Source organism: Cupressus sempervirens, chromosome 4 (assembly GCF_028749045.1).
Source record: "Cupressus sempervirens isolate cs-2001-9-10 chromosome 4, ASM2874904v1, whole genome shotgun sequence".
NCBI classification, from domain to species: domain Eukaryota; kingdom Viridiplantae; phylum Streptophyta; class Pinopsida; order Cupressales; family Cupressaceae; genus Cupressus; species Cupressus sempervirens.
Window position 1 is genome coordinate 709,332,551 of NC_143121.1, and position 12,944 is coordinate 709,345,494.

Here is a 12,944-nt window from a genome sequence, read left to right on the forward strand (position 1 = left end):
AGATCATTATCTTTCATTTCTAAGTTGAATAACTTTGTTAATAATTGAATGGTTTCAAGTTCTCAATGAGAATCATGTAGATCTTTGAGTTTCTTTAATGCTGCAAATGAACTCTTACAAGAGATTATATGTCTACTTACCTCTTTAGTAATGGAGATAGCAAATGAGAGCAAAAGTTTTTTTGTCTTTACTCTTCTAGATGACAAGTTCATTTTCGTCTATAGACTACTCCGGCTCTTTATTTTCATATTTTCTTTCACAAATATCATCCCACAAATCATTAAAAAAAATAGTATTTTTAATTTTTCAAAACCATTCATGGGAATTCTCTTTTCCAAAAGAACTATTCCAAATTGAAATTAAAGAATGCATTGGAATCACAATTCAATCTAATTCTTTTTCTTCAACAATTTGGCTCTGATACAACTGTAAGAGGCTCAAAGAATGTAAATGAAATGCACACATGGACACATTTATTATAATAAGAGAATATATACAACCTAAAAATTGTTCAACAATTGTGTACAACTATATAAATCATTATATAAATAAACTGTCAGAAAACTACTTCCTAAAAAATAAATAAAATAAAGATTTCCCCAAGGATTAGTTAGCGTGAGTAGTAAGAATGGCCCTATAAATCATAGGATAGATGCTTCTAGAGAAGGGAGTGGAGCTTTTGAATGAGCAAATAGCAGAAAATGGAAAGCAGCAGTTTGGGCAGGCAAAGGAAGCCCAAGTCAAGTTTGTGGACGAGTCTGACGTGGGACAAAGGTCTGGGTTAGTTAAGAGTTACTGCCAGTCCATTGAAGATATGTATGACAAGCTGAAAAGAGAAGATTGGTACGTATTCATGGCGGGGGATGGTACGTATATGAGGAGCACAAGTGCACACGAGAATTGGAGATTGTTGTCAGGACGGTATGTGTTCAATCAAGATTGTTACTATCAACTTTATGATGAGCACCCCGAAGGCAAAATGTTCCTCTGAGTCCATCTCCATATCTTGCTGGATTCTGTTGGTCTTTCAGACCTGCAGAACAGGGAAGATGAGATTGAAAAGAGTTGGGATCAGTTGTTGAGCGTCAATAGAGATTATCAGGACGGAAAGATATGGAATGCTTATTTTGCATTTGGCCTGCCACAGCAATCCCAGTTTTTTAGCCATGCGGGAACGTTGTATTTAGCTAGGTATTATAAGTATCTAGACACTGTGTTTAATATGTACAAGCAGGTGGTGGGAATTCTTTATAATCAAGGGAGGATAGCGAATCCCATCCTTGATTATACAGATGACTATTATGTTATAACTATCTTTGAAGGTGGAATGGGGGGACGGAATATTTCTTAAGGGTAAAAGTCTATGCAGTGCTGTATTAAGTATTATGTGTGGATGTTTATGTTATAATAATAATAAGCCCCAAATGCTGAGAACGTGTCAATCAGTATCTAGGGTATACCAAATCTGTGCTTTTAATTGTATGGTTAGAAGGGCTTGGGTGTGATAATGGTTGAATATTTTAAATATTTATGTGTGCAATAGTTGTGGGATCTTCAGTTTGTTGGGCTCATTAGTAATCCTCATCTTTAATGACGGCAAAGTATCTGTCTGTGTAAGCTCTTCTTGGATTGAATAAAAAAAAGATCCTTCAAATTTCTATGGTTTGACATTCTCATGTTTTTCTTCTTTTAAAAACGATTTCATTGTTGTCATCGAGGACTTAGAACTCTTTTTCAAATGTTGCGTTCTTGACTTATGCTATTGTTTAAACTTATTTTTTCAAACCTAATTTCTTTCTTAATGTATAATTTCATTATTATCACAAACAATTGCATTGTATTCTTGAGTTAACTATCGAATAACTAGCACAATATGCATGTACCAATCAATTGCAACTTCCCTTAGGGTGGCTGGAAACAATTCACCAAATAGAGCTTTGTCTATCCATTAGTTGTTTAAATGATTTTGTAATGACTTGGTAGATCTTCCACTCCATCAAGGTAAGATATAGGTAGAATTTACTTTCCATACTAGAATGGGTGGTTGTTCTTTCAATGGAATTGTTGTTCTTGATGACACTTTATTTCTTTAACACAAGTGCATCATATAAACCATGTCACTGTTGGAAATTAACGTCAACGCCTGCAGGTTGTCCTCGAGCCCCACGCCCATCTACCCTGTCAGGTCACGGTAGGTATTCATGTTTGGTAGGTGAGAATTTGAAATTTGAACGTTGAAAGGGAAAGGAAGAATATGATAAAAGGAATGTTTCAACATTCATTCTATTAAGGGCAGATCAAGCAGATCAGAAAGTAGTTGCAGAGCTGAGTAGAGAAGGAAGAAGGAAGGAAGTTTGTGCCTACAGTTGCACGTGGTTCCTTGTTCACTCTATAAGTTTGTTGTTTGGATTTGTCCTATTGAAGTAGTGATTGCTCCAGGCACCATTGTATGCAGCCATTAGAGTTGCAAGTTTTAAAGTTCATTAAAGTTTGAAGTTTTATCAATTTAGGGTTATATTAAGATTTTCTATTTGAAGCCGAATGCTTCCAGATTTTGTAATAGTTTAATGAAAGATTGAATAGAAAGCAAGAAGCATACTTAATCTATTGTTCTTCATCTTCTATTCATTGGATTTAACAATTTTGGTTGAAAGCTTAAAGCTTTGGCTCTCTGGTTTTAATGGTGAAAGCATTCATGTTAAAATCTCTTAAGTTATAATTTCCTTGTTGGAGCCGAGCTCACTCGGCATCTATTATTGCCGAGCATTTCCTTTGTGTGCCGAGCTAACTCGACACCTATACTTTCCCTGTCACTCGGCACCTTCAAGTGCCGAGCAAGTGCTGAGTAAAACTGGCACTCAGCACCTTCATGTGCCGAGCAATTTTTAAGTGTCAAGTATAAATTTTTGGTTTAGGGTTGTGAGTTGTTGAAATTTTAATTAATTTTTTCTCACATGGTATCAGAGCTTTGAGGCCCCACATCCAAAGTGAGTTAGGACATTTGTTTTTCTTGAGATATTTGACATAGCAGGGGATGCAAGAAAGATCTAGCAGTAGCCACCATCATTTGATGGACAGATTTATGATATATTTGCAAAGAAGATGAAGACCATAATGGTTGCAAATGATTTGTGAGAGTTTTTGGTAAATGGATTCAATGATGTGATTGATCCAACTCAATATGTTGCTCTCACAAATGCACAAAAGACTCATTTGAAAGAGTCAAGGAGGAAAGATGCAAAAGCATTAAGTCTCATTGAAGCAGCAATGACAGAGACAATTTTTCCAATGATTGCATCAGTAAATTATGCAAAGGAAGCATGGGATATCCTTGAGACAAACTTCAAGGGGACTGATAAAGTTCGTACTATAAAGCTACAGAACATAAGGAGGGAGTTTGAGAACCTTCAGATGAAAGAAAATGAATCAGTTGCAGACTTCAGTTCAAGGACCTCCAATGTAATTAATCAATTGAAGTCAAATGGAGAAGACTATCAAGAGCAGAGGATAGTGGAGAAGATATTGAGGAGTTTACCTCGTAAATATGACCATTTGGTCATGACCGTAGAAGAAGCAAAAGACCTCACTATTTTGACAATGGATGAGTTGATGGGTTCTCTTCAAACCCATGAGTATAGGATCAATAGATCCACATATTCTTCTACCCAAGACCAAGCATTCAAGGCTCAGTCAAATCCAAGAGGAAGGGGAAGAGGAAGAAATAGCTCAGGCAGAAACTCCAGAGGCAGAGGCCGAGGTAATGGAGGACAAAGGAATGTTGTAGCAGAAAGCTCAAGAAGAGCAGATGAAGCAAGTACCTCACACAATACTTCAAGAGGAGGTAAGAAAAACTACAACTCAAATAAGAGTAATGTAGAATGCTACTACTATCATAAATATGGGCATTATGCAAATGAATGCTGGAAGAAGCAAAAAGATCAGTCAAGACAAGCAACTGTGGTTGATGTGAATATGGGAAGTGGACCCAATGCTACTGCCTTCATCATGTGTAATGTTGGTGAAGAAGGAAGCCTTGAGGTTTGGTACCTCGACAGTGGATGTAGCAACCACATGAGTGGTAATGAAGCCTTGTTTTCATTCATTGACAAGAGTTTCAAATCAGAAATTAAGATGGGTAATAATGGAACCCTACCAGTTGTGGGCAAAGGATCTATTATGGTCCGCACCAAGAAATGTGAGAAAAAGGAAATACAAAATGTGTATTTCACCCCTGGTATGAAGCATAATTTGATGAGCATTGGGTAGCTCATTCAAAATGGATACAAAGTGCTGATGGAAAATGACATTTGTGTCATTCAAGAAAAGGATGGGAGCAAGAATTTACTTGCAGTAGTTCAAGTGACAAATAACATAATTTTTCCCTTAAGGATTGAGACATGTTTCTCATCTCAAGCTAGTGCTGCACCTCCCACACAATCAGCTCTAAGGAGTGTGATTGAAGACCCCTCACGGCTATGGCACCTCAGGTATGGCCATCTTGGCTATGCTGGTTTAAATTTATTGTCAAATAAAAGAATGGTAGAAGGTTTTCCACGTATAGGAAATTCATGTGACAAGTTTGAGGCTTGTATTTTGGGTAAGCAACATAGGCTTCCCTTTAATTCTGAAAATTTTAGGAGGGCTAGATATCCATTAGAGTTAGTGCATTCTGACCTAGTCGGCCCTATGCAAGTTACTTCCATTGGGGGAGTACTTATTTTATGACATTCATTGATGATTTTAGTCATAGGACATGGGTGTATTTTTTAAAGAATAAATCTGAAGCATTTGATAAATTTGTAAAATTTAAAGCCCAGGCTGAAAGAGAATGTGGACATTATACCAAGGTCCTAAGATCAGATAGAGGAGGGGAGTATACCTCCAATTCTTTTGTAATTTTTCGTAGGAAACATGGCATAAAGAAAGAACTCATAGTCAACTATACACCACAACAGAATGGAGTGGCTGAAAGAAAGAATATGACCATTGTTGAAATGGCAAGGAGCATGATGAAAGAGAAAGGTCTCCCAACTAAATTTTGGGGAGAGGCTGTGGCAACAACAGTTTACCTAATTAATAGGTGTCCTACAAAGGCAGTTTGCGACAGAATTCCAATGGAAACTTGGTCACAAATAAGATGGACAGTTGAACACTTAAGAGTGTTTGGATGTGTAGTATATGCACATGTGCCTAAAGAGAAAAGGCAAAAATTTGATGATAAAGGTGTGAAATGCATTTTCATAGGGTACAGCCTAGAATCAAAGGCATATAGATTGTATGACCCATTGAACAACAAGATGGTACTTTCAAGAGATGTGGAATTTCTTGAAAATCAATCTTGGTATGGTTCAATTGATGAGCCACCATGCACTTCAAGTAAAGTTCCAATTATGAGTGAAGAAGATGTTGATGAACAGCAAGAAGAAGGAGCAAATAGAAGAAAAGGCAAGAAGGTTCAAACAATGTCGAGCTCCTCTAGGCATGACCGAGTGTCAGTGCTAAGTACTAGTGAAGATCAAGCTAGTCGACAATGCAGCAGCAATGAAGATTCTAATCCCACACTCTCCTCCCTGTTACCAAGAAAGACCAAGAGTCTTAGGGAGTTATACCAAGATGAAAGGTATGAAGATTATGATGAGAGTGTTAATTTTGCATTATTTTCTCATAATGATCCAATATATTTTGAGGAGGCTATTAAGGAGAAGAAATGGTGTAATGCCATGGATGAGAAAATAGATGCCATAGAAAGGAATGAGACATGGGAGCTAACTGAATTGCCTCCAAAGAAGCAAGTGATTGGAGTGAAATGGGTCTATAAGACCAAATGCAATGCTGAAGGCAAGATTGATAGGCATAAGGCAAGGTTGGTAGTCAAGGGCTACAAACAATAGTATGAAAGAGATTATGATGAGACCTATGCCCCAGTTGTAAGAATGGAAACTGTGCATGCTGTCATAGCAATTGTAGCTCAGCACAAGTGGAAGGTATTTCAAATGGCTGTAAAGTCCGCCTTTCTAAATGTTGTATTGAAAGAAGAAGTATATGTGGAGCAGCCACCTGGTTATGAAGTTGTAGGTGAAGAACATAAAGTATATAGATTGAAGAGAGCTCTCTATGGGCTCAAGCAAGCTCCACAGGCATGGTACAGTAAGATTGACTCATATTTGATGAGCAATGGCTTTAGCAAAAGCAATGGTGAGCTCACTCTTTACATCAAGGCAGCAGATGGTAATGTATTGATTGTTGTCTTGTATGTAGATGATTTAATTTTTACTAGTAATGATAAGGCTCTAATTGGTGAGTTTAAAGAGGCCATGAAAAGTGAATTTGAAATGATAGACCTAGGTCTCTTGAAATACTTTTTAGGTATAGAAGTAAAACAAATGCATGATGGCATCTTCATCTCTCAAGAAAAGTATGCAGGGTAGATCTTGGAGAGATTTGAAATGCATAACAGTAAGGAAGCCCCTACACCAATAGCAATAGGTCTGAAGTTGAGCAAGGAAGACTCTAGCAAGAGAGTGGATCCAACACTATACAAGAGTATTGTTGGAAGTCTAATGTATTTGACTCCAACTTGGCCATACCTAATGCATGCAGTAAGTCTAATTTCTAGATTTATGGAAACACCAAAGGATTCTTATTGGCAAGTGGGAAAGAGGATCCTAAGGTATGTGAAAGGTACCAAGGGATTTGGTATTTTGTATACTGCATCAAATGATTTCAGGTTGGTTGGCTATATTGATAGTGATTGGGCTGAAAGTTTAGATGATAGGAAGAGCACTTCCAGATATATGTTTCATATGGGATCGGGTGCAATTTCATGGGCATCCAAGAAGCAACATATTGTTGCTCAATCTACAGTAGAGGCTGAATACATTGCAGCAAATGCAACAGCATGTCAAACAATTTGGCTAAGGAGGATCTTGATAGATTTGAATGAAAGGCAAGAGGATGGAACCATAATTTATTGTGACAACATCTCATCAGTTGCATTGTCTAAGAATCCAGTCTTCCATGGGAGAAGCAAACATATAGAAATCAGATATCACTTCATCAGAGAGTTGGTGGAGAAAGGGGATATCAAAATGAACTTCTGCAAGTTAGAGTAGCAGCTAGCAGATATTTTCACCAAGCCATTAGGCATTGGAACTTTTGTGCACCTAAGACAAAGTCTTGGTGTAGTTGATTTGGATCAGCAGTGATCCTTGTTTGTGGGTCTCAGGACAAAGGGGGAGTGTTGGAAATTAACGTCAATGCCTGTAGGTTGTCCTCGAGCCCCACGCCCATCTACCCTGTCAGGTCACGGTAGGCATTCATGTTTGGTAGGTGAGAATTTGAAATTTGAACATTGAGAGGGAAAAGAAGAATATGATAAAAGGAATGTTTCAACATTCATTCTATTCAAGGCAGATCAAGCAAATCAGAAAGTAGTTGCAGAGCTAAGCAGAGAAGGAAGAAGGAAGGAAGTTTGTGCCTACAGTTGCACGTGGTTCCTTGTTCACTCTGTAAGTTTGTTGTTTGGATTTGTCCTGTTAAAGTAGTGATTGCTCCAGGCACCATTATATGCAGCCATTAGAGTTGCAGGTTTTAAAGTTCATTAAAGTTTGAAGTTTTATCAATTTAAGGTTATTTTAGGGTTTTTTAGTTGAAGCCGAATGCTCCCAGATTTTGTAATAGTTTAATGAAAGATTGAATAGAAAGAAAGCAACATACTTAATCTATTTTTCTTCATCTTCTATTCATTGGATTTAACAAGTTTGGTTGAAAGCTTAAAGCTTTAGCTCTTTGGTTTTAATGGTGAAAGCATTCATGCTAAAATCTCTTAAGTTATAATTTCCTTGTTGGAGCCGAGCTCACTCGGAATCTATTGTTGCCGACCATTGCCTTTGTGTGCCAAGCTTACTCAGCTTCCTTGTGCCAAGCTAACTCGACACCTATACTTTCCCTGTCACTCAGCACCTTCAAGTGCCGAGTAAAATTGGCACTCGGCACCTTCATGTGCCGAGCAATTTTTAAGTGCCGAGTATAAATTTTAGGTTTAGGGTTGTGAGTTGTTGAAATTTTAATTAATTTTTTCTCACAGTCACTACATTGAAGTTGTGCTTTATGATAATAAAAACCAACATTTTTAAATGTTTCCCTATGTTCATTACTGTCCAGTTTATATACCTTTAGTTGTCAAGTTTGAAAAATGGGTTTGTTTTTAGCATGTATCTCTGTAAATTTTAGGGAGAACGAACACAACTCACTATGATGAGTAAAACTATTAAATAAATTAAAGTTGATATGTATGAAGAAACCCTACTGGTTATCATGATTTTCTTCTTAAAAGCTAATAAAACTAATTGTCTATTTATTTCCTGCCTCTGAATGAGACCTTTGAGTTCCTTCTTTAAAATTCACCAAAGTTTTAGAATAATGAATGGTGTATGCATTGAATGTTTTTTTGTTCGAGCCATTTTCAGTCCTGTTCAGATACCTAAGTGAGTTAAAACACAATTCCTTAAAGCTAATTTTTTGAAGAAGTTGAGTATTGTTTATGTTTTTAATCTATTGAAACATAATGAATGTTATGTATGTTTTTTAAATATTAGATAGTAGCCAAAAGAAAGGGGGTTGACTTAGGAGTACAAAAAGGCTCAAGGATCAGGTAGAGGTTACCTCCCAATTATCTAATCGATACCAGTTTTATATTTCAAAACACATACAAGTTCTATAACAAAACAATTGTTACCATCAGTCCTATTACTAATCATCCAAAAAAATGGAAAAGCAATCCGCAAGGGAACTTAATCATATACATATATAATAAAATCTCATAGGGCACCAAGTTGAGAGTGATTGGAAACCTAAAAACAAAAAGAAGAAACATAATTAGGGTTAGCTACCCTCATTCTCTTCTGTGACCTTATTCTTCTTCTCCTCAGGCTCGTCCTTGTTCATGTCCACCCCCTCCTCTTTAACATGTTTGTCCAAGAGCGTCTTCAACCAATCCTCCACTAGGAAACCATAAATGGAGCAAGTAGTTTTGCTCTCCTTACCCAAATCCTTTGTGTCCTTATTCACCTATAGGAAATATAGAGTAGTGGTAGCCAAATGCATATCTTTCATGAAAAATGTAGCAAGGGTGCCAAATTTTTGACAAACGCCAATGTAATTGTCTGCCATCTCCTTCACTAAATGGTCCAGCCTATCCAACTGAGCCTTACTTTGGCTCTAGTCCTGGCTATGCTTCCCTTATTCCCCCATCTTTCAGAGTGCCTTTCATGGGGGAGGTGATGTCCTCCCCCCAACTTATAGTCAGGGATAGGACAACTTCAAGGGCATCTGAGATATGTGAGGGACTGAGCGGGCTAGATACAAGCTTCTTTCCAATGTCTTGGTGTGGCCTCTTCCCCTTGCTAGGTTTTTTCTCACTCTCGGTAGATTGAAAGCTAAAGTCATGTTTGGGGGGACTTAAATTATTCTAATTGGAGTCGTTTACTAGTTCTCTGACCATTCTGTTTGCTTCTCCTCATGTTCGTATTTGAATCAATGAGGCTTATTTTTACCTCAAAGGCAAGAGTTTTCTTGATTTTTTTTGTGGGTTGAGTCAGGGCCAGAGCCAATGGATATTTGGGGGGTGATAATAGCCAATGGGTTGACCAATAGTGGTAGGTTTAAGGGAAGGTGGTAGTTGTAAAGTTTATTCATGAAATGAGATTAAAGGGTTTACCCTCCTCTTTCTTTTTCCTAGCCTTATAGACACTATCTTCCATGGAATTCAAAATAAGAATTAAAAAAAAATCTAATCTAGGTTCTTGAATGTTGACATTATTGTCAGATTGGTTATTTTTGACACACACTTATTCAAATTGTAAGTATCTACCAAGTGTATTGTATAGTTAATAGAGTTAACCAAGCATTTCAAACTCTATCGAGTTCTACAATTGGTATCGAGTTCAAGAGACAATATTCTATTTGCACTAAGCAGTTTCTACCATAATGATGATCATTAGTGTAAACTGAGCTTCATAAGGTTTATCAAGTTCCTCAGTACAAATCGAGTTGTGCAGTGCTTACTAAGTTTGTAGCTACAGTGATATGAATCCAATGTCAATTGAGCCACTCAGTATTAACCAAGTGATTCAATTTGTACCAAGCTATGCAGTGTGAATTAAGTGATTCAATTTATATGTCGAGTTTCTTAGTATTCACCAAATCACCAGTGCAGACCAAGTTGAAACTACTTGGAAGTGATTAGTATGAATCAAGCTTCTACATCTACCAAATGCATGATGATGTCAAGCATTGACAGTAGATGTCGAGTATTAGAACCTCACCAAGCTAGTCTTCAGAACTCGAGTTCCTGTAGTTGAGCTGACTTTGTGTATTTTGTGTAAACTTGTATTGTAGCCAACTTTTTTTATTTTTAAATTGGATTGGTATATATGTAACGTATTGTACCACATCCAACAAGTAGAGAATTAAGAATTTAATGTAACTTGCAGAGAAGAGAAGAAGTATGAAATATAAAAGCTACATTAGTATAAGGAGCAATAAAAATTTGTCCATCACTACAAGGCGATCTTTATACTCAAAGGAATTTCACTTAGCAAACCAAGTTGTAGATAGAGATCAACCACTATTTCATCCTAATAGGTGGATCAGTCAAATCCTTTCACAAGGTAGACTTAATAGTCTTTTACAGTAAATCTCTTTACTGAGTGCATACTTCATTATATATTTGAAAATCCTTTTGCAGGGTGGACCTAGCAGTCCTTATTGCTCTTAACAGAGAAGATCATCAGAAGTGATCATTGTAAGCCTTAACAAGACAACATTATATTGCAATACTAAAGGTTATGGTTATCATCGCTACCCCAGTTTTACTTTCTATTTGGAAGGTTTCTAGATCACCATATTGTGTGTCAATATGTTATGAATGTTTTAATGCTTTCAGTTATTCATGCATGCAATTAGATTAGAATACACATAAGGATTAATTGGCAAATAAGGATTAAGTTTTATAAGATATTGATTCACCCCTCCCCTCTCAGTAACTTAGCCTATCATATATATTTCCAAAAATTGATATTAGAGCATTCTAGTTCTTAGAGAAAAGTTTAACAACTTGAGCAAAGATCAGAGGCTATGGAAGTATTCAGACTTGATAAGGCTATTGACAATGAAAAGTTAGACTTGGAACTCAAGATAGCAAAGGATCAACTCTCTTAATCCCTTAAAAGGAGAAAAGAACTTTCAATCTAGATGAATGACCAACTCTACATTGAAGAAAGAATTGAAGACATCCATTTGAATGAAGCAATTAAAGAACTATTAGAAAAGAATGGTTCACTTCAAGAAGAAGTTAGGAAACTGAGAAGAGAATAAGAAATTCAATCAGTAAGATTGTGTGAAGTCATGGAAGAAAAATACAAGACAAAAGAAGTGTTAGAATTGGTAATATTTCCTTGGTTATATTTATTAAATGGGATAAACCAATGTATCCCTTATGTTGTTTGTCCTCTAGTCCACATGTGAGGACAAGTCTTTTTTGTAATTCTTTTATTAAGAAAAATAGTTTATTCCTCCTTAAGAGGATTATGACACTTGTTATGCACATACTTATGAATGTGGTAATCATTCACATGGGAGTTACAAATAACTCCTCTTCTCATCTCTTTATAAGAGATACTTCTCTCTCATTCTAAAACACACAATCATGATGTAGTTCATGTAATGAGCTCTTTGGCTCCACTTATCTCCTTCTCTCTCTCTCTCTTGCTCTTCATTCTTAGGCATTTGCCTCATTCATATAATTCACAAAGGGTTTTCTTTGCTTTCCCCTTTCAAAATCTTTGTCTCCATTATTGTGTTGATCTTGGGAAGCTCTTGTAAATTATGGTAATTATATTCATCAAAAACTCTCTTGAATTCATTTATAATTCTTTATTTTTTAGTTCATTTCGATTTTATTATTTCTAACACGGTATTAGAGCATACTAATCCTTGTTTGAATTTTTTTTAATGGTTACCACATTTATGGAGACATCATTGTTGAGAGAGGAAGAGAATCTTACACTCATTCTTAATCTTGTTTGTTACAAAAAATTTATTTCACTCTATAAGTTTTTTTTTTCAATAACCCTGTCTGGATGGCTTGCCGCCAGAAAGCTATAACTTGGATCTAACAAGTTTCATTTGTAGGTTTTATCTTTCAATTTCTTGCAAGAAAATTTGAATCTAATCTAGTTGCAAGTTTTTTTAAAATTTTATCTTTTCCCCCTAATCACTCTTTATTTTCTACCTTCATTGTTGTTTTATTCATTTGTAATCTTGGTATCTACATGAAAATTTCTAAAGCTTTTCTCTAATCCATGAACTTGATCAAGCAATTTCATGTACATTTCATTGAAGTTTTCTAAAACTTTTGACTAATTCATGTCATAAAACTATTTGCAAGGCCATAACACCAAATATAGTGATGCATTTTGTTAGACTATTTGCATGCACTGCCTTTTCTGAATATTTTCTATTTTTTTCATGAGACCAATGACACCTCTTTGAGACATTTTATCATACATATGTCAGGCAACATTTGTGGTTCCATATTTTTTAGCCAAATAGTTTACTAGCCCTGTTTATGGTTTTGTATTTTCCATTCAAGTCTACAACATTATGTCAATTAATTATCATGCCTTGTCAATGTCAATTCCTTATTCACATTAGTTGTATTTGTTGGTTTGACTGTAACATTTTCTAGTGAGGGAGAACTAGTGGAAAGTTCAAATTGTGCTGCTGGTGAAGACATTAGAAGAAATCTTCTGACATTCCAAGTCGTGTCATTTGGTTCATTTTTGTTCTCTAGCCTAGTTGCACATGGATTGGAGCAAACCATAGTTATGATCAATAGCAATGCTGTTAAGATGGTCTTCAAGGCTTACATCAACAACACCTTA

At 36.1% G+C, this 12,944-nt stretch overlaps 1 pseudogene; it reads left to right on the forward strand.

Annotated features, from left to right (window-relative positions):
* The first annotated feature begins 652 nt into the window (after positions 1 to 652).
* The window catches only part of LOC149563248 (uncharacterized), a 12,502-nt pseudogene continuing 210 nt past the window's right edge, over positions 653 to 12,944 (forward strand).